The following is a 25,516-nucleotide window of genomic DNA, read 5'->3' as shown; positions in this document are numbered from 1 at the left end:
CTAATAAAATAATGTCATGTGAATTGACAGTTATTTAGAAAACTATTTCACAATTTTTATTTTTTTTTTTAGTTTGGCTTACAATCTATTGTAAGCCAGTGAACACACACTCATGTCACCACTAAATGTAGTGCTAAGTACATAGTATCATCAACTCATTGCTTTTTGATGGGTCATTATACTTGGATATACTTTACCATTAAAATAATAGGTATACTCTAATGCTTGCCTCCAATTAAGTTATTTAATATTTTAAAAGTGCTCTCATTTGTATTATTCTAGAATGGGGTAGAAAAATAAAAATCCCTTTGTTAATCTTTGTCTTCATGCACATAATTTTGGTCTTTTTAAAAAAGTTATCTTTTAGTAGTTGAAACTCACCCTCATACCCTGACTTTTGGGGTGATTGACATTTACTATTTTGTGTCTTTCTTCTGTTTTTGCTACTCTCTTCTAGGTTGATAACCAAAACTAATATTTGGTAAAAAATAAAATAAAATTACTAGATTAGAGATCAAGAGAATAGGGTACCTTTTTTTAATTTTACCACCAGTGTCACTTCTTGGGGCTTTAGACTCTTCATCTATATATCGAAATGCTTGCACTCAATATCTAGTATTCCCAATACTATAACATTCTGACTAAATATATATGAATTATATGTAAAGATAATTATAGCAAATATGGTGACCAATTAAAAATCGAATATAGGATCTTCTTGCTGTTGTTGATAATAGACCTTCTGTAAAAGGTAATATGTGCTTACATTATAAAGCACCAATTCCAAACTTACTTTGGGTCAGTACCATCTATCATACAGTATTTAAAAGAAATACTAGTCTAAGTTATAAGAATAATGAGATATTATTAATAATAATAGAAATAATTATTTAAGTATAGCCTGGTGTTAAAATGAGGGATTATTAGCAAAGCTAATCCTTGAGAAACCCCACTAAAAAGTAAAGCTCAGTCTGTCTTGATATCTTTTTCATGAGATATGGTGGTCAGAAAGAGTGGGACAATCAAATCCTTCATGAAGGGAATATTTTGTATATATTGACACCTACTTATTTATTCAAATTTTCCTTAGGATCATATGAGGCTACAGTTGTGGTAAAAAGTTTTGGAAGCTGGCCCATATGATTCGCTTTAATTATTGTATATGCATTTGCCCAGTTGTCTACCTGGCATTCTGAGTATGTAAAAATTATCATCAATCATAAGCATAATTTTTACTTCCTCTTTCACATTTCCTGTGTCAACAAATGGCCAAATGAATTGCTCAGTTAAATTAATATGGTGGATAATAAAACTTCCCCCCAAGTAGTTTCATACAACTCAAACAAAATCCACAATTAATTGACAAAATTTTCAGTTTTTTTGCTGGTAGCTGTCCATTTTCCTTCCATAATCAGACAGTTGTTTTCTCTTTTCCCATTATCAGTGGTAAGTCATTTGACTGTAGTTTTCTCTCTTATTTGCATATTGTGGTGATGGATTTAGCATAAGGAAAATAAACCTGAAAACCTATGACCTGCTTTTTATAGGTACATTTTTAATTCTGAGTGTTCACTATGAATCTGTCTGTTCTGGTTTCTTAGAATGACTCTCACTTTACTTACTCCATGCAGAAATTTGAAGGAGCAGGGTCAGGAGACATAAACTGAAGAATCTTCCAACCAATTAATAAACCTTGAATTTTGAAAAGCTTGTGATGAGATGAATCCTCACCTCAAGGAAAAGAAAGAAAGAAAGTAAGAAAGAAAGAAAAAGAAAGAAAGAAAGTAAGAAAGGAAGGAAGGAAGGAAGAAAGAAAGAAAGAAAGAAAGAAAGAAAGAAAGAAAGAAAGAAAGAAAGAAAGAAAGAAAAGGAAGGGAGAAAAGAAAGAGAAAAAATCCACTAAGAAATTACGTATCTCATTAAAATGAATCTGGGTTGATTTTCTGCCGTTGTAATCAAGGGTTGCATGACCTTATAAGCTTTGCTACTCCATTTATAATAAATCTGAGCAGTTAAAAATAGATGAGCTTTAGGACAGATAATGAAAGGAACACTTTGAAAAAGTACATGATTCTAAGTGAAAAGTCTGCCATGCCATCATTGACCATCTCTGCTTAATCATCAGGCCCGTTGGGCTAGCTGGTTCAGCAGGTACTTTGGTCATGATAAAGAGTAAGATTGTCCATGTTTATTTGTTATACTGACTCTAAATGTTGAAGAAGCATAGATACCCAGAATCAGCAGCCTTCAGCTTTTCCCCAGCAGTCAATGTTGTAACTAAAACTGAGTCCATTTATTAATGTAAAGCAGCACACCTAGATTTAGATTATCAATATACATGAAATTCATAATCATGGATGAAGAAAATTTCAAGTCATCGAAGGCTATGCATTTTTCTTTTCTGTTTTACAGATGATTTTTAATGACAAAGGCAACATATTGCTAATTTGTGATGTAATTACTATCTTCTTTTTTTTTTTTTTTTTTGATTAGTCAAAAATGAGTTTAGAGGGAATTCATTAGGCTTTGATAATAAGTTCAATCTCTGGGTCACATGTTTTGATTTGAAATATAGGTGACACATTTCAATTTCTCATTCAGTCAATCAGAGAAAAATTCTGCCACACTTGAATGATATTTAAATTTTTTTTAGTTTTAACTTTTTCAAATTTGTTTATTGTTTTTAAGTCAGTAAATTTGTTCTATAAATTGAGGTTGTGTTTTTAAAGGCATACATATTAAATGCTTATATCTTCTTGGTCATTTGAAACTCATCATGATAAAGTAATTATCTCAATCATCAGCATATTTTATTCTGTACAATCTATTTTGTCTGACATGTAGAATTTGAATCTCAACCTTTTTGTATCTTATGCTTTATGTGGATCCTTTATAAATAGCATCTGCTTTTTTATTCTGGCATGAATATGATTGTCTTTTACCTGGATTGTCTTTTATATTTAATACAATATAGGTTTATATCTATGATCCTACTTTGTGATTATTTTCTGTTTAGTTATGCACTCTCTTTTATGACTATGTCTGAAAAAAATTAGCAGCACACATAACTAACCAAACTATAAAATTAATAAAATCTTGTATTTTCTTCTTGGATTATCATTACCTATGAATACCTTTTAAAACCTATGTGATTTTTGTCTCATGACATTATGTCTAGCATTTTATTTCTATTTAAAAATATACAACAGACGTTATTATTGTTTTATGTAATAAATATCTATTTACATTTGTCCACATGTGTGTTACTCTCATTGCTTTTTAACATCACAGATAAAATATTACTGAAATTTTTATCAAGAATCACATTCTCTCTGTCTGAAATCCATAGTTTAACAGTCCTTTAGTAAGTATCTCTGGTGATTAATCCTCTCAGCTTTTGTTTTAAAATGCCCTGATTTTCACTTCTATCCTTACAGTTATTTTTATTGCATGTAACATCGCTGTGCAATTGATTTCTTTTGGTATTTTGAAGATACCATTCCATGTTTTATTTTGGCTTTAATTGTTGCATTTGTGAAGACAGCTGTCAGTCTATCTGCACTCTTTAAAGGAAATCTGTGTTTTATTTGCTGGCTGACTTTGGTTTTCCTTTGACTTTCATTTTCAACGATTTCTCTATGATGTCTCCTGGTATGAATTTCTATTTAATTTATCTTGCTTAGGGCTGAATCTATGAACTGGTTTATTATCAGGTCTAAAGAACTTTCAGCCATTATCTTTCTGCATGTTACATCCACCCAGTCTGCTCTCTGCTATTCTTCTTATACTCATTCTATTCTCTGAAAGCATATTCTCTCTTGAATTTTGTGTTTAGTTTCTCCTTGTGTTTTTGCATGAACAGTATCTTTGCAACTATCTTATTAATTCTCAATTGGGATGTGTCATTTTTACTGCTAAACATTTCCACTGAGTTTTTAATTTACTTTATTGTATTTTATATCTATTGTCCTATTCTGTTTTCTTCATATCTGCTCTCATAAACTGTCTTTTGCCCTGCAGGTATTGTCAGCCTGCTTTTTATTTCTTTAAACTTAGTGAGCATTTCCATTTTTTAATCTGGGTTAAGCATTTTCAGTATATGAAGTGTAAGTAGGTATATTTCTGCTATCTGTATTTTTTACTCCTTACTCATATTGCTTTGTTCTTTTGAGTGATGTGTTATTTTTAACTAGAATGCTAGACACATTCTTCAATGAGTTTTTATATCATTAATTTTTTTTTCAGTACATTTCATAGTTTTTCAAAGGAGTTTATTTTGAAAAAACTACGTCATTGTTACCAGTCAGGGAAGCCTTATCCATGCTCTCTTTTCAAATCTAATTCATACATTTCAGCCAATAAGGAAAAATAAGTAATACAGGGTGAAATATATTTTAAAGGATAATTTGCCTTATCTCTTTTTATTACATTTTTTAAACTTCGTAAATATGATTATTTTATAAAGTGTGTTGATCCCCTTAAAAGGAATTTGTCTAAAGCTATAATTAACTATGGACAAAGATGTATAAACAATATTTTGTATTTCATTTATATTATTTGACAAATTTTTAAAACAAAGACTTCAATATTGATGAAAAATTTGTAATATGAAACATTATGTAGCAACTGATTGAGACATAAAGCATTCTTAATGATGTATTCAGGAGACAATCTTTAGTTTAAAATGTACCATATAAAATTGTTTAAAGAGTATAATGTAAATTTTGCATGATACATGGAGAAGTTGCCTTTGAATGATGGAGAAAGAGAATGTCACTTTCTACCCAAATTGGGGGAATAGCCAAAGTTTCTACTAAGATTATATGTTAGTTAAGAAAAAAAGAGGAATATCTGATAAATAAAGTAAAACCAAATGAAAAGTTCTGTGTGCTTAGTTCCTCTGGCTTCACATAACAAGGGTTGCATTTTCCTTTTTTTTTTTTTTTGTCTAACAGTTCTAATCTATAAACTCTTATTTTAGGGGTTAGCAACAATACAAAAGAAAAGAAACACAAACAGCAATTACAACAGCAACAATTCAGAAAAAGAACAACACAGTGATGGAGGCCTATCTTCTTTTTGTCACCTGTCAGCACAAGACCACCTGTCTTTGGCTGCAGCTTATTGTTCCTGCAGTCTTCTTTCAAAACATAGTTTCCAATATCCTTCTTGCTTCCCTTGGCATCTCAGGAAATATGTGTCGTATTTGCACACTTTGCACTTCAGCCTTCTCATTGTGAGCCTCCCATGTACAGGCTTCTTGTCTGCAACCCTCCTGGTTGAGTGTCCTTCCTTTCATCACCTGTGCAAACACTTTTAAGGATCAGAGCCCATATGAAGGTTTCCTGGGCCAGAGAGCTAGTAACTTCCTCATTTCAATTGTTGTCAGAATATCACTTTTTTAGTTTCTCATCCTTTAAATATTTATAGAATAACTGTTCATTGGTTAAAAATGATCTTTTCTCCAAATGTATTAAAACAAGTGCTCTTCTAAAGTAAAGTTCTACATAAACTCCAAGTTCTTGTTTTTATATTTTCCCTGTTATGAAATCCAGGATGGCACTTAGTAGAAGATTCTTATTATTTATACAAAGTTACTAGTTCTTCTCCATTGGTGAGATTTAGGTCTAGAAAAGAATGATTCTCATTGCTTTGCATCCACCAAGTATAACGATGTCAGTAAGGCACATCAAAATGAGCCTTTCAGCAGATGTCAGGATAAAGGAACAAGGCTGTCATTCTGAAACTTTTGGGACAATGTGCCTGAGATGGACAGAGTATATCCTTTTATGTGTGTTTTTTTGGGGAGGAGGATTATCTGAAATTCCAATATTATCATTTTTCTTCACCTTCATAAATGAAGACAGATTTCTCAAACTTCCCCTCTCCTTTCTACTTCCCATAGTGTTTCAACAATTAAATATAAAATCATGGGCTTTTGTGTAAGACAGCCTAATTTAAAAATCATCTCTATACACTATCAATACCCCAGAGCTGGGACCATTTTCATTTCTCAAGAATATTTAAAAACGACTATATATCTGTCTATATGTGCAGCCAGCCAGGATTATGTACAAATATTGTCATTCACATGGTCTTTTCTCATTAATTTAATTGGCCTATAGTTATCTAGTCTCCCACAGGGAAACAAAATAGCGTGAAACCCTTCACCATTTGTATTTTGAGAGGAGGGGAGAAATGCTTTATTTGGAATATTGCAACTTTTATTTGATGAAAGTTACTATTAACATATTTTCATAATCTCCTCAGCCTAGCAACAGCAGGAGTAAAAGGTGTGAGGGCCATGTAATATTCATGAAATTAAGACGACTTGAGATGAAAGAGAGTTCCATTAGAGAGACCAAGTGTGACAATATGACACATATTTGCATATTTTACACTTTAAATCTTTTCAGCACATCCAAGTTGATATATGGATGTAAACATGCATTGCCAGTTTTTAGCATATTATAAGCCCTCAAGACTTTGCATGCATTTTAATATGTTTCATTATTGCTGTAGATTTTAATTTCCAAACTGCACAGCTTTGATGGAAGGAAGCTGGAAGTTGAGGCATCTGGCCTCTGCCCCAGGCAAGCACAGCCTTTTCCTTGAATATTTTGGGCAGAAACCAGGCTATTTATTTGTGGGGCAGTGGGGGGAAATAAAAAAAAAAAATGTGCTGCCCAGAAGCATGTTTTGCTTGGTACACATAATAATTAAGTGCTAACGTAACCATCCTGCCAGGAAAGCTAAAACATTCAACTGTAGATGTGCCAAACGAGACAAGCTGTGTGGAGCTTTTATAATCCCTTTTCCCCCCATCTCAGCCAGTCTCAACTCCTACACTTTGAAAATGGAGATTATTGAAAGCAGTTTAAAAAAATGAGTTTGAAAGTGTGTTTGTTCTTTAAAACAACTGCAAAAAAATTTTTTTAATATCTTTATTGTAGTATAATTGCTTTACAATGGTATGTTAGTTTCTGCTTTATAACAAAGTGAATCAGTTATACATATACATATGTTCCCATATCTCTTCCCTCTTGCATCTCCCTCCCTCCCACCGTCCCTATCCCACCGCTCTAGGTGGTCACAAAGCACAGAGTTGATCTCCCTGTGCTATACGGTTGCTTCCCACTAGCTCTCTATTTTAAGTTTGGTAGTGTATATATGTCCATGCCACTCTCTCACTTTGTCACAGCTTACCCTTCCCCCTCCCCATATCCTCAAGTCCATTCTCTAGTAGGTCTGTGTCTTTATTCCCGTCTTGCCACTAGGTTCTTCATGACTTTTTAATTTTTTTTCCTTAGATTCCATATATATATGTGTTAGCATACTGTATTTGTTTTTCACTTTCTGACTTACTTCACTCTGTATGACAGACCAAAAGACAACCCTCAGAATGGGAGAAAATATTTGCAAATGAAGCAACTGACAAAGGATTAATCTCCAAAATTTACAAGCAGCCCATGCAGCTCAATAACAAAAAAACAAACAACCCAATCCAAAAATGGGCAGAAGACCTAAATAGACATTTCTCCAAAGAAGATATACAGATTGCCAACAAACACATGAAAGAATGCTCAACATCATTAATCATTAGAGAAATGCAAATCAAAACTACAATGAGATATCATCTCACACCGGTCAGAATGGCCGTCATCAAAAAATCTAGAAACAATAAATGCTGGAGAGGGTGTGGAGAAAAGGGAACGCTCTTGCACTGTTGGTGGGAATGTAAATTGATACAGCCACTATGGAGAACAGTATGGAGGTTCCTTAAAAAACTAAAAATAGAACTACCATATGACCCAGCAATCCCACTACTGCAAATATGTTTTAGTTGTACATGTTGTTTTCTGGAATACAAGGTCCCTTGCTAGTATAGGAAAAGTTCTTCACATAGACGTACAAGGACAGATTTGGTCAAAAGAACGTGGCACCTAAATAATTAGAGGGTTTTGGGTTTGTTTGTTTCACAAAGCTTTATATTTAAATAAAGAAGTGTGAACTTCTTTTGCAAATTATCACCTAAGAAAAGTTAAAATAAGTTAAAGATAAGAAAAATAATTATTAGAAGTTGCCTTTTAGTCCATTGCCATGACCTTTAATGAAGACAGATGACTTTTAAAGATGGTTTCTAATGATCATATCAAAATTTATTTGTATTGATATTGAACCATCATGCTTCACCAATTAGCTTCTCTCAAGTGCTCAATAGCATTTTATTTTAATTTTCAAAACTACATTAAGCCATTGAGTTCAAGCGGTACCCTAGTTATGCATCTCCTCATAAAGGGTAAAAATACATAGCAATTATCAACTACCTAGGGATATACTTGGATATTCTGCACATACAAAATGCTTTTAAGAAACATACTAGCAATGGAGAAGAAACCAAAAGCTATATTGCTCCTCTAAAGGAGTTTTTTAATAAGTGAGAGAAAAGTAATTGTTAGTTTTTTTAAAACATGTTTTACCATCCTAAGAACACAGACATTCATTTGCAAATGAAACAAATAAACAAGAAAAAATAGTCCTTTGGTTTTCACTAGCCATTCTTTCTTTTCTAAAAATTTATATTTAACTATAAAATAACCAGAATAATGATTCCAAGAACTACCTGTGCATAAGTACTATAGTTCAATCAGAAACATTTGAAGCTCTCATCTCATTTTCAAGTCAACATACAATTTACTAAAAATGTTCCCAGTGCTCATAATAATAGAGGGTAGAGATGGTTGTTTCCATCATTCTCCTTAGTGAATAACATGGTGTTGTCTTATGACACATAGGTCTGACCACGCTGACTTGTACATTGGAGGTTTCCAGTCACTGCTTTGATTCTCTTAATTGTGCCTTTTCACGTCCCTAAAGTTGAACTTTCTTATGGATAGAACCACAAGTCCATGGCCCTATTATAAGAGCCAATGTTGACAGAGATTCAAAGTTTATCAGTTAGGAATTGGGACGTTACCAATTCCTAACATAGTAGTGGAACTTGGTAGTTGTGCTACCAAATATTTGCAATACTTAGTGGAATAAGAATGAACTTTAGATTCTGTAAAAGTATCCTATTGAAATATATGGTCTGTCCTGCTACTAAGTCACACTTAATTCCTATACCTTTCTTTGCTCTTTTATCCTGCCTAGTAAAACAAACAAACAAGCAAACAGGCTCTTAATCTGTTTCCTTACATGTCAGTCAACTTGGATTGCATGTTATTTCCCTATCTAGTTCCTGTTAGATCTTTCCCAAAGGGGCTGAATTCCTCTCATCATGGCCCCAGGCATTGGCTGGGAATCTGACATGAATGAATTGTTCTCCCACAACAAGATGGTATTCTGCCTAACTACAATAAACGTTGCTGTCCTGGACTCTGCTCTGCACAATCATTGGACTTTTCTTATACTGGTGCATATGGACCTGTGGCTGAACTTGATAATTCCTTTGGAAACTGACTTGGAGAAAACTAACATCTTTTTCAGAGCCAATTTCTCTGTCAACTCTGTTTCCCTTGTTCTTCTGGGTCTCGGCCTTCTTGTCCTCACCACAGAATCTCCAGCTTTCCTGTGGTCTATCCCAGAGCATGCTTCTGTTAATTCACACTGATGCAGCCCTATATGTAGTTCTGCTTCGAGGGCTAAACAGGCTCTCCACGTGTGTCTGCTGTCATCTGAATTATTGTGTGCTGTGTGAATCACATTTGTCATAAATGAATAGAGAACAGTTGTTGATTTATCATCTTTGAATATTTGATCAAATGAGTTAACTCGCTTACTAATTCACAGAATATCAAGTTCTTCTGAATGTCTCGCAGTCCTTCAGGTGAATTAGACAGTGACACAAAAGGTAAAATTCCCCTCATTTGTGTTCTGCAGCTCTTTTGTGGTGTAACATCTTGTCTGCATGATTATTTATTTCTACTTTGATTCTTACATGACATTTAATCAAAAACCACAATAGAAAACTAATTTAACAAGGGTACATAACTCACACTGAACCTTTTTATCTTAGAATGGAAACTGCGAACACAAAATAATAAAAAGAAGTACAGTATGTCATGAAAATAATAGGTACTTTCATTGAATGTTTACTATGAGTCAAGCACTTTACCTGAGCTATATTCCTTCTTCCTCATGACAGCCTTATGAGGTAGGTTCAATTATTTGTATCCCCATTTTCAAAGGAGAAAACTGAGGTTCAGTGAGGTTTAATAACTTGCCTGATATTGTACAGCTGGGATATAGAAGTACATTGCTTTAGATTTATCCATCAGACCACAGGGCTTGTGAATTTACATTCTGAGGCATCCTGCCTGCCAATCACAGATTTAAGAAAATTTCCTCTCCAATTCAAGGATTGTAGAAAGAGGATCTCTTGCTGCTCTAGTATCTGAATAGGGGAAACAGTAGAGCTTTAGTGCCCTTCACACAAGCTTTCCTCCTTCTTTCCCTGACAAGTTCCAGATGATAGGTCAAATGTTTTAAATATTCCATTTTATTATCTCCATTTTATTACCTCCTTTATTTCCTGTTGTCAAGGTCTTCTGTATTCCTAACTATGTCCCCTCCCCTAACACCTAGGTCAATTTCCCAGTATTTCCAGCATTCACCTACTGCTTCTATCAGACCAGTGCTTTCCGTTATCATGCTGACAGAATTTTCCTGATGCTTTTCTTCATATGGTTTCCCACAATTGAATGCTCTGTGTGGCTCTCTTGAACCCCAACTAATCTCAATCCTTTGCTGCTGGTTTATAGATAAAAGTTACCATTCTCTTATAGAACTTTATCTTTGCCTTCACTCAGTCCCACATTTATTCACACAACTATTGATTATCAGCTATTTACTTAATGCCAGGTACTGATATAGCCTCATATGGTAAGAAATGAATAAGTCAAACTGAGCCCTCCTCTTATTGAACTATAGAGCTGAGGACAAAGACTAGAATACAACTTTACAATAAGTGATGATAGTTAAGACCGAGGGCAGAACACAATAGAAATACAACATAATGATGACATAACTTCCACAGATGGAGATAAGTGAAACATGGCCAGAGTGGCATGGGGCTGGAAGGCAGGAGAGAGCAGAAAGGAAGTCCATGGGCCCAGATTATACACCCTTCTGTTGAGTGGTTGGAGAAAAGTCCCGTGAGTCAAGCTGGGACCAGAGAAGCAAGTACCTAAAAGCCACTATGAGGAGCCCAGTCTGCTTAAGAGCCAGGGTGAGCTATCATATGGTTTTAAAGAGAATCAATTAAACAGGCATGAGGAAGAAATGTGTGAGAGATTGAGGTTGTCTGTGAAACTTAGGACATTGTAGTATTTGACATTTAAGTCACTTTGGCTCATTTGTGTGAATGCATTGGCAAAGGATGTGGCTGGAAGTCAGGTAAGCAGTTATCAAAATATTGTATTCCAGGTACGAGTAGATGGTGGCCTCAACAGGATGATGGCATTATGGACCAAATAAGAGTAGACACATTCCAGAGATATTTAAGGGTAGAAACCATAGGACCCGGCAAATTAGTTGGACATGGGAGATCAGAAAAAGGGAAGAATCAAGGATTCCTCCCAAGTCTCTGACTCTGGAACCTGGGAAGATGGACACAAGAGAGGAACAAGTAAGGAAATGAAAACCATAAGTACAAGTAGCTGTGTATTACACTTCAATAGCCATGATTATATATTATTCCTTATTGTCAAGTGTGCAGTTGAACCATGCCTTTTCCATCCAAGTAGACTGTAAACTCCTAAGTCTAGGAACTGCCTAGTTTTATTTCTCTGCATCTCCCAAGTAGCTCAGCATTAAGCTAAAAATCTAATAAGGGATCAATAAATGCTTTTCTATAGTTGGCTTGATCATTGCTCAGGGGAAAGATATTGGGTTCTGGTTCAGAGACATCATTATGGGATGTATTTTTCCCAATTATAAAATAACAATTGAACTTTACATGTGTTTTACTTTCATATACCTGATCTCAGAATGGAATTTCTAAAATCCATTTTATAGAAGACATACGCTTACACAGTGAAGGTGAATAAGAAAAAAAAAATCTGTTTTCAGAACCTGGGAAGATGATGGTATATTAAAAGTATTCCTGTGAAATTTGGGGAGGTAGAAAAAAAGCGTGGCAAGGCTGGCCACGCTTCGTTTTGTGTAGAAATTCAGTCAGGCATTGCCGCTCCGGTCCCCTGGGATTGTACCTTTCCTCTCTCCATGACTACCTATCACTGATTGTAAAACTCCTCCACTAAAAGATCTTAAAGTTCACAAGTAAAACAATGCAATTATTCTGAGTCATCCCTTCTTACCTTTTAACCGAATCTTCAGAGATGCCAGGACTGAAGAAGCACAGCTCCTGACCAAAATGAGCCTAATCTTGTCTCTGAAAATAGCACTTCCTTGCCAAGAAGAACTTTCTCCTTTTGAATGGCTGCAGTGAGGAGAAAAAGAAGCCAGGCTTCATTAATGGCCCCGGGCTTGGTGGGCACTAAGTCAGAGCGCCCTTCTTTTCTACAGAGAATAGCGCTGTCTACTTAGTGACACTTTTTCTTTTCTTCCCCTTTTTATCCTTATAATGGCTGTTGGCAGAAAGCTTTGAAATAGCTCATTACTGATATCTAATTCAATAAGTTAAAGGAGTGAGGTGGAGGGCAATGCAGATTCAGATTTAAATATAATTTTTTGGAATGCCTACTATGTGGCAGGCCCCAGGTAGGTGTCACCACGACAAAACTCTAAGTCAGACATTATGAACCTAGTTTAGTAGCATAAAGGGGCCTATTCAGTTATTGTAGGGAAATCATAAAAGCTGGGTAATTTGAACCCAGATCTTCAGATTCCAAAAGTATTGATCACTTCTTGATCTTTATTTTTTCCAGTTTATTGAGGAATAATTGACATATAACATTGTATTAGTCCAAGATGTCAATTTGTTGACAGTAAGGGATTAATGAACAAGAGGGTGGCAAGAAAGTGGAGACAGGAGATACTGGCTCCACTTGTTTTTTTCTGTTTTTTTTTTTTTTTTCTCCCACGACCTTTAACATCTGTCTGCCAGCAAACGAGCTCACTTCCAACATTTTCCCCCAAATGAAGCTATTACAAAGAAACAGCATATTTTTCTACTCATCAAATTCCAGGACGCTCCATTCATTCATCTGGCCACTGCTCAGGGAAAAATGGAAGGTACTGTGATGCTCCTGCTGATACTCATCCCTCCACCTGGGTTCTGCATCCCTTGCCTACTGCCTTCTTGGCTGAACTCACACTCTCTATCTTCCCCTCTCTCCCCTGTAACTCCTGGTTTTCTACAGGTCATGCCAATCAGCACTTATGTTTGCTCAAGTCTCTCCCAACTTGGGAAAAGAAAAAAACATACAACAAAACAGTCTCTTTTATCCTACATCTCAAAAGAGCTTCGCACTTTACTGCTACACCCCTTCATAGACAGCAAGCTACCTCGCTGGATTACAAAATTTAAATAAACAATTATGAACCAATATATTTTTGGCATATATTAAATGCACAGTACATTTGACCTGTTCTTTTTCACAGAGTTGTGATACTTTGCATCTCAGTCCTCATCTGCATTGGATCTGCTTTCAGGATTCGGCATTATAAATCTTATTTTATTTTCTCTTGTTTCTCTTGTCTCTCATGATACCCGCCTAGATTGGTTTTCCTCTCCTTCTCTGCCTGCTCTTTCTCAGATTACGTTTATTAAATGTTAGATATCTTTGGTATTCTGACTTATGCCCTCTTCCTGACTCACTCTCTACCGTCTTCCTAGTTCCTGTCATTTATTGCTATGATTAACAATTTGACAATGATTCCAATTTAATTTTTTACCCCAGAATATCCATATTCAAATTCATACTCTATGTATCTTTTTTGATAACTCAGAATCACTTCAAACTCAGCACTCTAATTTATAAAATCACTCAGGATAGAAAGAGGTAAGTTATTATTCCAGAAAAGAATAAATATTGGCATATTCTAGATTAGTGGCAATAAGGATGAGGACAAGTGGGCAGATTCCAAAGATATTTAACAGGTAGAAGTGAAAGGATTTGATGACTGATTATATGTAGGACTGGGACAAAATCTAAAATCAGTAAAGTAGATCCGTTGCTTCAAATTTGAAGGAGAGGAAAAGGTAAACACAGTTATAGACAAAGCTAGAGAGGTAGGCATGAGTCAGGTAGTAAAGGTCCTTTTACATATATATATATATATATATATATATATATATATATATATATATATATTTGGCTTTATCCTAGCTGCAATGGGGAGCTGCTGGAGAGTTTTAGACCAAGGAAAGATACAATCAGATATGTCTAACAGGGAGCTTACTCTGACTGCTTTGTGGGACTTACCGTATAGTGGGGTAAACAAAAGAGACATATGAAAAAATAACTAGAATCACTAATGATTAAGTCATGCCAACATGATTAATGCAAGCAATAAAAGTGACTAAAGATAAGAGGTAGGAAATTATTTTTGATTGCTAAGGAATGCTTCACAGAGAAATAAAAATTGGATTTAAGACTTGGATGATGCATTAGATCTAAGTAGGGGGAAAAATAGAACTTTTCAGGAAGACAGAATTGATGTGGATATGAGTTACACAGAAAAGCTGAACGCTCACGGGAATTTTTTGGTGGGACATTGGACCGACCAATCTGCCTGGTGCAAGGGATTCACATGGAGGAGCAACATGAGAAAAAGCAGAGATGATAGCACTTGTGAATGTCACTGAACTCACGAATGTCCAGATTTTTTCCTAGCAATTGGGAAACATTTCAGGGTGCTGAACTGGGAACTTAGATTAAAAACATTCTGTGCTTTAGGACAGTAAACATGGTGAAAGGAGAGCCTGTAGTTAGGCTAGAGGGATTAGAGACAGAAAAACAAGTCTTGAGGGTATTTATGTGGTCTGAGGTATGAGGTATTAAATGAAGTTAGCTTCAAAGGAAATGGAATGAAATTGTTGGAAGAGTATCAAAGAAGATAAAACATTGAAACTTTCAGAACCTGAGATAAATATTACACACAATCATCTAGTTATCTAATATCCCTTCAAGTTGTAGGGGAAAATAAATTTGGCTCTGGTAGAATACAACTCAGTGTCTCTTTTTGGGGAGAGTATGCATTCTGAAAAGGGACTTGGGGTGATTCCTATTTGCAATTTATCTTCTAATCTTACATAAGAGACTTTATCTTAGCCCTAAAGTGTCTGAAAATTTAGGAGGAACTATTCAAAGATGACTCCAAAATTGGAAATACATCCGTGATTCCTGATCAATATCTATTAAGAGTCATGTATAGGAAATGTTGCCAAGGAGGACAATAAATAATGAATAAACATTACAATGGATAAACATTACAATTGTGATGGCAGAAATGTGAAAGTGGGGAAAGAGGCAGGGGGAGACAATAAGAAAATATTCTGCTTAAAGTATGGTATGTAAGTAGGATTTAATATCTTCCACTGAGCAAGGAACAGTTAATTTCAAGGCAGCAGGCAATTTGACTGGACAGAATAACTTCTAGGAGTAGCTATTGCAGACAATCAAGAGCTGTTTGGCAGCTACTAATAAAATGTTGTGCTGTTTGATATATGCCTTCAAAATAAATGTAGAGAGTGTTGCATCACAGGATGAGGAATAGAAACTCAGAGCTTAGATATTTCTCTTGAAGGAATAAGCCAAGAAATACTACATGTCACAGGGGCAAAGTCAAGAGAAGGATAACATAACCTGGAGAAAGTCAAGAAGTATGGGTATCTGAACTCACAGTTTTGGGTACTAATCTAATAAATGTTAGGATAAAGAACAGATAGGCTATTTCTTGCATTTTCTTTAACATATTTGCCTGATTTTGTTTATGTATGTGTTAATAATGGTGATAGTAATGGATATTACACGTTTGAAAGCAGCATTATCCACAAGTCTCTAGTAAGGCTCAACAAATATTCAAAGGTTCAGAAAATTGCAGGCTATCCAGAGAATGTACAACTCTCCTCCGGGCTATGAAACTTTAATGAGAATTTATGGCAAAAACAATGATAGAGAAACCAAAGTTACAAAATTCTTGCTTCTTTATCATAATTCAAACTCTTTCCATCATGCCACAGAACCTGGTGACAGAACTGAAAATGTAACCAGTAAAGAGTTTTCCTTTTTAAGGAACAAATGCCATTGTCCTCAAGCACTCTTAAAGTGAAAACAATCTTAAAAGAGGAAGAATGTGAATTACTGAACACCTTGGGAAGTTAAGTAGCCTTTTCCTGCCCTCTAAAGTAGGCCTGAGGAAGCACACAAATCTGAGAATTTAAACAAATAGCATAATTGAGGAAATAGCATAGAAAGAGAAAGTGATAAGACAGAGGAAATGAACTTTGTACTCTTATCCAGGGCTAATTCCAAAGTCCTTTGTTTTAAAATGTTTGGTTGAAAAGAAGGTCCATCCAACTAATGGTGCTGGGACAACTGGATATCCACATGCCAAAAACAAAAACAAAAACAAAAAAACAAAAACCTAAACAAAGACTTTATACTCCTTACAAAAATTAATTCAAAAGTGAATCACAGAACTAAATGTCAAGTGTAAAACTATAAAACTCCTAAAAGATAACATAGGAGATAATCTAAATAACTTGGGTATGGCAATGACTTTTTACATACATTGCCAAAGTCACAATCCATGAAAGAAAGAATAAATGAGCTGGACTTCATTAAAATTAAAATTTTCTGTTCTGTGAATGACACTATCAAGAAAATGAGGAGACAAGCCACTGACTGGGAGAAAATATTTGCAAAAGACACATGTGACAAAGAATTCTTAAAACTCAATATTAAGAGAAAAACAAACCAATTAAAAAACAAGCTAAAGACCTTAACAGACATCTCACCAAAGAACATATACACATGCCAACAGGCATATGAAAAGATACTCCAAGTCAAATGTCATCAGGGAAATGCAAATTAAATCAACAAGATATCATTGCACACCTATTAGCATGGCCAAAATCCAGAACACTGACAACATCAAATCCTGGTGAAGATGTGGAGCAACAAGACTCTCATCCTTTGTTGGTGGGAATGCAAAATGGTTCAGGCACTTTGTCAGACAGCTTGGTATTTCTTTCAAGAGTAAATGTACTCTTGTCACATGATCCAGGAATCATACCCCTTGATATTTACCCAGAGGACTTGAAAACGTATGTCCACACAAAAACCTACACATGGATGTTCATAGCAGCTTTATTCATGATTGCCAAAACTTGGAAGCAAGCAAAACTTGCCCTTCCTCAATAGGTGAATGATAAACAAACTGTGGTACAGCCACACAATTAACTATTATTTAGCACTAAAAACAAATGAGCTATCAAGCCATGAAATGACATGGAGGAACCTTAAGTGCATATTTGTATGTGAAAAAAGCCAATCTGAAAAGGCTGTATGAGTCTAACTGTATGACATTCTGAAAAAGACAAAGCTATGGAGACAGTAAAAAAACAGTGGTTGCAGGAGCCAACTACCATATGTGGAAAGCACTTCCTTCACACCCACACATGGGGCCTGGATAGTGACCTTCCCAAGAAAGGAGTTCTCAGAAAATAAAAATAGCTCATATCTTTACATATCCTCCCCTACTTCTAATCATCTTTCTCCAGGGGCCAAAACACAGTTTTTGTGCCATTTTTCCATACAGATGTTAAACAAACTCCAGGCCGGGAAAGTCTTTCATGTTACAATTCAGCTGTGCTGAGAAGGAGTCAAGTAAACTACTGGCAGCAGATCGTAATGCTCCCCTCCAGACATGGACACCACCATCAGAGCAGTGTAGGGTGAGTGGAACAGGTGGGCCATGGGATGGAAAGTTAGGAGGCCAACTTGAAGTTCCTGCTCTCTCCCTGACTCAAAAGATCATTCAAAACTTCTCTCTGTATCTGGGGAGTTTGCAAAATGGGGGTGGGGAGAGTTGGATTTGATGATTGCTTCTAGCTCTAACATTTTGTGATCTTTCTGTCTCTTTTTCAGGCTTTTTGAGCTAACCCCATTGATGTTTAGGCCTGTAGGGGGGTTGGGGATTAATCAGTATCCCTTTCATTCTGGAATCATTCCAGCTAAGCTCAGAGAAAGGAAGCAAGTAGTTCCAATCTGCTTGTGTAAATCTATAACATAGATACCTATGTGCTTGCAGACACAAATATTAGGTCTAACTATAAGTATGCATAGACTCATATAGGAAAGAAAATGTCATAACATTAGAGGTTTGATATGAATTGTCTTCCATCTTCTTTTTGTGCTGACAAAACTGTATCTTTTCCCCCTCAGAAAAATTATTTTCCATTCCTTTGTTTTAGTTTCTTTTTTTTTTTTTTTTCTTTTTTGGTGTTAAAGTGTATTAATACTAATTATCAAAAACATATTGCATATAATTTCATATATATTATCCCATTTATTTTTCATAAGGGCTCCATAAGAAAAACAGTCTAAGGTATTATTTTCTATATTTAACAAAAGAAGAAACTAAAATACAGGTAGGATATGTGATTTAGCTGTATTCGTGCAATTAATAAAGGAAAGAACTGGAATTTGAATCTAACCCTTTTTGATGTATGATTCCTTATATTTACTGATATATCAAGTTGCAGAAAACAGAACATTTAAGCAATTATATATTTAAAGTGCATCTTCTTTGGTTCCATAAACTTAAAAAATCACTTTGATATGATGGGAGGAAAAAAAAAAAAAATTGCATTCTTCTATTCAAGAGAAAAAAAAAAATGCCTTCATGTAACAAGGAAAGCCAGGATGCTAATTTGACCTGCAGATAAATTAAATATTTTGCTTGTTAAAGTCCAGTGAAGTGATAACTCTGTGGACAATAAATACATCATGAGGCTTCACAGAGCTCTGCTCTGCAGAGTATGCTGGGATTACCTGTGCAGCTTGCATTATGGCACTGGGCATCTTCTATTCAAAAAGGAAAAGTGTGTACCATCCTTAGAGTTTAAACGATTTTTCCTCTCCATTAAATCTCCTCCTCTTTAACATATATGTATTAGTCAGTGTTCTCCAGAGAAACAAACTAGTAGGATATATATATATATATATATATATATATATATATATATGATATGAAATATATACAATATATATGAATTAGCTAGCTAACTTGTGCTATTATGGACACATGAATCCCACCATCTCCAGGGTGAGTTGGTAGGTTGGAGACCCAGGAGAAGTGATTGTGTAATACCAGCTCAAGTTTGAAGACAACAAAAAAGCTTATGTCTCAAATGAATCAGTCAAATAGGAAGAATTCTCTCTTACTCAGTGTAGAGTCAGAGTTTTTCCTCTATTCACATATTCAACTGATTGGATGAGGCCCACCCACATAAGTGAGAGCAATCTGCTTTACTTGGTTTACCAACTTAAATGTTAATCTCATCCAAAAGCACCCTCAAAAAATACCAAATATCAGGTATTTGGATAAATAATCCAAATAATAATCTTGACCAAATATCAGGATACCTCATGGCCTGGTCAAGTGGACACACAAAATTAATCATCACAGCATACTTAGTGAAGGAAGCCTACTGTAGATTGCCTGAGTTATAACATGTTAGGAGGAAAATTGGTTAATGTTGAAGTTATTTTACTCTATCAGTAGAGAATCCTCTAGAAAATCTCATGAAATAGAGCAAGCCTCCATACAGCTTTATTTCCCTTTTCTTTCTCATAACCACTATTATAAGCTGAAATTTTTAGAAGTTCACTTGTTCATTAGAACAGAAGGAAAAAAACATGGTAACAGTGACTTAAAATAACTTTTGCCTATAGTACCTTCAAAGGATCTTTTTCAAAAGCATATTTTAAAAGTCCTGGGGAAAAATGTTAGCCTTTCTAGTGCTCATATACAAAAAAGTAAAATTTGGGGTGGGTGCTTTTCAGAATATACTTCTACTAATATTAAAATAAAGGAACCTATAGACTTGTAGGGCTCTCAGATGGGATTCAGAGGATGTGCAAATTCCCTACAAATGTAAGCAGAAATTTTTGCGTAAGGGAATTAGTTTTAGGAGACAGTTTATTACTTTAGTCATATTTTCTAAGGAGTGTTTGACTTCGTCATAAAATGATACTTAAAATTTTCCATCCAATAATGAGTAATAGAGATAAAGCATATAGTCTGAGCAGAGGGAAGTAGGGTGGTGAAGGTAACTCACAGATGACACAATCTGAAGAGAGTTTCTAAAACAGGCTGAGTTTCTAGGCCATCTTGGGCTCTGCTCATGCAGATCAGCAAGGTTTAGAGGGCCAGAAAAAGAAATGGGACCTCTAACTCCTTATGGCCTGTGATGCCTTGGGAGAGAATTCATACTCCAGTTCTTGAAACCACAGCTTGCCCCCAGGCTCTTGCCCACTACGCTCACCCTGCTCCCACAGGCAAACAGAGAACATCCCTCAAAAACCTCTGAGAGCATTCAGCAGAGTGTCAGAGAATTGGCTTAAAATGTGCTGCTCTGTTTCTTAATAGCTGGACCACGTAGGCAAGGAGTATATTCTGTAGGCCTCAGTTTCCTTGGCAGAAAAATGGAGATGACTTGAGTTATTTCCTCATATGGTTGTTGTGGACAGAAATGAAATAGTACACAAAAGGGATTTATTGCATCAGTTAAAGAGAGTAGATTAGACGTGTTCATTAGCTTCCATTCCCTGCTGAACCCCCACTAAAATGACAATAAGGGAATCTTTTAAGAATATACCAATCCACAAAAAGAAAAAAGAAAAGGAAACAACAGCAATAACGCTGGAAAGTTGATGGATATTAAATAATTTATCAGACCCCCCCAAAAGCTGAATTCAAAATTAGCAGTGGATAAATTGAAGAAGCAATTCAATTTACATGAAGAACTCTTAAAAACCTCCGGAATTGGTGGTGCTCTGGCAGAAATGTTAAAAACCTCATGAATGAGTAGTATCTTTGGGAGGGGATTTATACTGGGCTTAACATAAGAAAAGTGGATAAAGTGTGTTCAGAAATCACATCTCAACCTAAGCAGTTTCCTCTCCAGGGAGTAGTGCCTATATGGGAGTGTGTTTTTGTATATTGCAATGACTAACGGGTGCTTTTGCATTTAGTGGGCTGGGATTAGCAATGATATATTTCTGCCCTATATGTGACAATCCCACACAACAAAGAATTGTCCAGCCCTAAATGTCAATAAATATCTCCCTTTGAGAAACACTGATTTAAACTCTTCTCAGATTCCTTCACCAAATTTGCATAGGAAAGTAACGACAACCTCTCACCCTATTAGAAGACTGAAATTTTATGCTCTGAAGAAGGTAAGCAGTGGTATTTAGACAGGACAATGTCAAGCACAGTTGTGGGAAGGTACACCATACTGCAGACCATAATGTTAGTGACTGTTAGAACTCCTAGCCTTCTTTTCCAACTTAACCACCGGATTTTCAGCCAATTTGCTGACCATCAGGCAGAAGAACACAGGAGACTTTTCTGGAAAATATTATTAGCTCATGGGAAATTTTCTAAATGTGCTGACATAGATGATTGCTCAGTGAAACAGCTAAACTAGAATACACTGAGTGAACATTAGAGTTGATTCCCACTCAGTGAATTCAGAGGTTCCAGTAAGTATCTTAGTTTACCCTTATAAATGTAAGTAGACAGCAAATGATAACCAGGAGAGAAGCCAGAATGAATAAACAAATTAGAACAAATATTTGGGAAAAGAGACTATGCAGGAAAAATAAATTTCAAAAATATACATATATAACTTTATTATCCTAAGAGAGAAAAAGAAGATCAGTATCCAGGTAAACTTGAAGCGATAGATAATCTATGAAATAAGAAGAAGATAATTTAAAAGAACATTAAAAAACAAATATGAGCTTTAGGAAATAAAAATTATAATAGAAGAAATGAAAATGTAATAAAAAAATTGAAAGATAAATTTGAAAACAAAATCTCGACAGAAGGTAGCAAAAGAATGAGATGAAAAATAATAGAGAAACAAGATGAAAATTACAAGATCAGTAAAGGAGGTCCAATATCTTCATAATAGTGGTCAAAAAAGAATGCACATAGAAAACGAAGAAAGGAATACAATAAAAAATAAATCAAGAACAATTCTGAGAACGAAGGACACTGAGTTGCTGAGTTGAAAGGGCCCACAAAGGGCCCAAGAAAACAAATGAAGATACACCTTTACAAGAACACAGCATCCTGAATTTCAGAACAATGTGGGCAAGCAGATTATTTTTGTTTCCAGAGAGTAATAAGTTTGTATACTAAAGATTGAGAATGAAAATGGCATTGGATTTCTTAAAACAAAATAAAACAAAACAAAGATGAAAGAGGGAAGAGATATGGGAACATATGTGTATGTATAACTGATTTACTTTGTTATAAAGCAGAAACTAACACACCATTGTAAAGCAATTATACTCCAATAAAGATGTTAAAAAAAATGAAAATTAAACGACAATGGTGAAATGTTTTCAGAATTCTGGGCTAAAATTATTTCCGAATTATGACACTATACCTAATCCCTATCAATCAAAAATGAAGGTAGAATAAGGACATTTTTGACATGTGAGATAGCAAAACTTTTCAGTCCATGATGCTTTCGTACAAAATGACAGTATAATATGCTTTACCAAAAACAAGAAAATAAACCAAAAAAGAAGATATGGCATAATGGTACATAGATTCTGACACAACAGAGAAGCAGAGGAAATCCCCTGGATGATGGTGAAGGGGCTTTCAAAAAGACAGCTGGACAGCAGTTCTAGAGGCCAGTCAAGCAGACTGAAGCAAGTCAGAAGATGCATGGAAAGGCTGCTTCAAGAAGATGACACAGAATCCCTAAAGGATCTTAATGTCTTGAAACAAAATTTCAACAAAATGAGGAAAGGATGGAATCAATTAGTGAAAATTAATTTTTAAAAAAAACTATAGTAAATGCAAGAGAAATTAGAAAATTATTAACTTAAGAGCAAACAAAAAAGGTACTTAATATTTAAATTATTTAATATAGATTTAATCCAAATTATGACATTTTTAGATGATGGAGATACAGGAAGAGTGTATATATATATATATATATATATATATATATATATATATATATATATAGAAGTATAATTGATTTATAATATTATATTAGTTTCAGGTGTACAGCATAGTGATTCAGTATTTTTACAGATTATACTCCATTAAAAGTTATTAAAGTATAGTGACTATAATTCCCTCTGTTGTATAATATATCCTTGTTGCTTATCTATTTTATAGATAGTAGTTTTTATCTCTTAATCCCCTACCCCTTCCCTCTCCCCACTGGTAACCACTATAGTTCTAGTTTCTATATCTGTGAATCTATTTCTGTTTTGCTATATATATTTGTTTTATTTATTAGATTCCACATATAAGTAATAGCATATGGTATTTGTTTTTCTCTGTCTGACTTATTCCACTAAGCATAATATTCTCTAGGTCCATCCACGTTGCTGCAAATGGAAAATTTTCACTATTTTTTTATGGCTGAGTAATACTCCATTGTATATATCTATATAGTACATCTTCTTTATCTATTCCTTTGTTGATGGACACTTGGGTTGCTTCCATATCTTGGCTATTGTAACTAGTGCTTCTATGACCTTTAAAGTGCATGTATCTTTTCGAATTAGTGGGTTTTTGTTTTTGTTTTTTGGGTTTTTTTTCTGGGTATATACCCAGGAGTGGAATTGTTGGATCATATGGTAGTTCTATTTTTAGTTTTTTAGGAACCTCCATACTGTTTACCATAGTGATTGCACCAATTTACGTTCTTACCAACAGTGTATGAGGGTTCCTTTTTCTCCACACCCTCTCCAGCATTTATACTTTGAAGACTCTCTGATGATAGAATTTCTGATTCTGACCACTGTGAGGTGATATCTCATTGTGGTTTTGATTTGCATTTCTCTAATAATTAGAGATGTTGAGCATTTTTTCATGTGCTTATTGACCATCTATGTATCTTCTTTGGAGAAATGTCTACTCAGGTCTTCTGCTCATTTCTTGATTAGGTTGTTTGTGTTTTTGATATTGAGTTGTATGACCTGTTCATGTATTTTGAATACTAACCCCTTGGCCATATCATTTGCAAATATTTTCTTCCATTCCATAGGCTGTCTTTTGTTTTGTCAATGGTTTCCTTTCCTGTGCAAAAGATTTTAAGTTTAATTGGGTCCCAATTGATTATTCTTGCTTTTATTTCTTTTGCCTTAGAAGGCAGATCCAAAAAAACATATTGCTACTATTTATGCCAAAGAAAGTTCTGCCTATGTTCCCTTCTAGGAGTTTTATGATTTCAGGTCTTATATTTAGGTCTTTAATTCATTTTGAGTTTATTTTTTTATATGGTGCAAGGAAGTGTTCTAATTTCATTCTTCTACGTGTCCAGTAGGAGTATATATATTTGAAGGCAAATGGGGTGAGAAAGATTGCTAAGATCTCATCTTCCTAAAGAATCACAAAGTAACTATATAAGAATATTACTTAGATATGTAGAAGAAAATAACAAACAAATCTATTAAAAGACCAAAATGTGGTTTTCTCTGGGTAATAAGAAATGTGGGCACAGAGAAGGGGTCAGAAAACTGCTTTTTTAATAAAGAATTCTATAAAACTTTGTGCATGATTATTATGATTTAAAAAATAAAAACCAGAAGCATGTAAAACATTGATAAAAATTCAATTTAAAAATTTAGTATAGTGCTTACACATTGTAAGTTCTCAATATTATTCCCATTGGTAGGAATAATTAAAGAATTGTTAGGATTTGTTCTCTTAAGCACTTTAAATCTTCCTTTTTGGTACTACTTATATTCTCCATTTTCTCAGTAAAGACTTTTGTTCCATGGCAAAGTGTATTCCAATATACCACTGTCTGAATTATCACAAAACTCCAGTCAGTCCAAGATTGAGCTAATATGTTAGATAGCACTATACTTTATGTACAGTTAAAATGTTGAATTATTATTATTTTTGGGGTAAGAGAATAAGAAATGTGTTTAAGTAAATACTGAGCTAATACAAAGTGTGATCATAATGTAAATAAGATTCATCTTTTAATAATCTCACCAAAGAATAGTTAAGATATAACAACATTTGTGTGCATCAAATATGAAATAATATATGTATCTTTTTTTAATCCTCACAACATTCTGTTTTAACCACCATGATTCCTATTTTAGCATAGAAATTACAAATAATATTATTAGATTATTTAATGATTTCTTTATACAGGACCATGTATTAATACTTCCTCTAAATTACATCATTTAAACCATTAAAAAAATAAACAGATTCTAACTTAGATGGCAAAGTAATTTGTCCATGCTCAAATATAATATAGGACGTAACCACTTTTAAAATTATTATTTGGACCCTATATCTTATGAACTTAGTTCTATGTATA

The sequence above is a fragment of the Balaenoptera ricei genome, chromosome 14 (assembly GCF_028023285.1).
Source record: "Balaenoptera ricei isolate mBalRic1 chromosome 14, mBalRic1.hap2, whole genome shotgun sequence".
Classification (NCBI taxonomy): domain Eukaryota; kingdom Metazoa; phylum Chordata; class Mammalia; order Artiodactyla; family Balaenopteridae; genus Balaenoptera; species Balaenoptera ricei.
The sequence above is the reverse complement of the archived record's forward strand: the minus strand, read 5'-3'. Positions refer to the sequence as shown.